Raw genomic sequence first — 1,669 nt, forward strand, 5'->3', positions numbered from 1 at the left:
ACTGGTCTTATTATCATCATTGTAAATATTACGACTGACATAAATCTAGCGAGACTAGGCCCTACTCTGTATAGATCTCAATCACGATAATTGTATTGGCCTTTGATCAACTCGGATTATTTCCCTCTTTTTTTGTTTTCTTACCGCCACTTTAATCTGATGCGTCTACAGAGCTGATAATTATCATATGTAAGTAATATGTAGTTATTGCTTTTCGCTCGTAAGCACATTTGCCCGACGACCCTCATTGTATGTATTGCTGAGTTTTCTGTTTCTGTTCGTGTAGTCTTCTTTGCTTCTCTGTTCACTTCTGTGTGTGAGGGGGTGGTGGGTAGTGAGGAAACACACAGGGGCAAATTGGGGCTGGGGGTGGGAGAGTGGAGGGGGGTGTGTGGAGGGGGGGGGGAGGGGGGTGGCGGGTGGAATTCCTAACCCGACAGTTGTCAGTGCAGGACTTTTGAAACCATTAATCACACGAAACTAATTCATGAGGCCAAGAGTGCACAGTTCTCTATTGGGGGGCACTAATGTCATGAAGTCTAACAGGGTATGTGTTTATCTATCATGCCAGTGTAAACTTTCATTTGTATTTGTGTTCGTTTGCTTTTTTTTATCACAACAGATTTCTCTGTGTGAAATTAGGGCTGCTCTCGCCAGGGAGAGCGCGTCGCTACATACAGCGCCATCCAATTTTTTTTTGTATTTTTTCCTGCGTGCAGTTTTATTTGTTTTTCCCATCCATGTTGATTTTTCTACAGATTTTTGCTAGGAACAACCCTTTAGTTGCCGTGGGTTTTTTTACGTGCGCTAAGTGCATGCTGCACACGGGACCTCGGTTTATCGTCTCATCCGAATGACTAGCGTCCAGACCACAACCCAAGGTCTAGTGGAAGGGGAGAAAATATCAGCGGCTGAGCCGTGATTCGAACCAGCGCGCTCAGATTCTCTCGCTTCCTAGGCCATCACTCCATGGCCACCACCGTTATGCCTGACCTTCTTCTGCACTTTCTGCAGTCTGCAGGTCTGTCTCTTGTCCTCTCTTGTCGTCGTCATCTCCAGATCTGCATATTAAGAAAAAATGATAATGGTGAGTGATGATGATGATGATGATGATGATGATGATGATGATGATGACGAGGAGGAGGAAGAGGAGATGGAGGGAGGAGGGGAGGGACAGCAGCAGCAGCAGCAGCAGCAGCAAGAGCAGCCATAGCGGCAATGATCGTAAAAGATGCAACAGCACTGATTGGAGTGTGAATGAGTTCTCTGTCTGTCTGTCTGTCTGTCAGTCTGTCTTTTTTCTCTTTTGTCTCTCTCTCTCTCGCTCTTTCTCTTTTCTGTCTCTCACTCTTTCTCTTCGAATGTGCGTGCATGCTTGCGGGCGCGTGCGGTGAATGTATTTGCCTTTATCTGTATGCATTTGTACATTCGTTCATGCGTGTGCGTGCATTGGCACGTGCGCGTGTGTGTATGTATATGTGTGTGTGCATTTTTGTGTGTGTGTGTGTGTGTGTGTGTGTGTGTGTGTGTGTGTGTGTGTGTGAGAGAGAGAGAGAGAGAGAGAGAGAGAGAGAGAGAGAGAGAGAGAGTGTGTGTGTGTGTGTGTGTGCGCTCGCGCGCGCGAATGCGTGTGCGCATAGGTGTTAAATTTCATTTTGCTTGTGAAGTT

This window comes from Babylonia areolata, chromosome 4 (genome assembly GCF_041734735.1).
Source record: "Babylonia areolata isolate BAREFJ2019XMU chromosome 4, ASM4173473v1, whole genome shotgun sequence".
NCBI classification, from domain to species: Eukaryota; Metazoa; Mollusca; class Gastropoda; order Neogastropoda; family Buccinidae; genus Babylonia; species Babylonia areolata.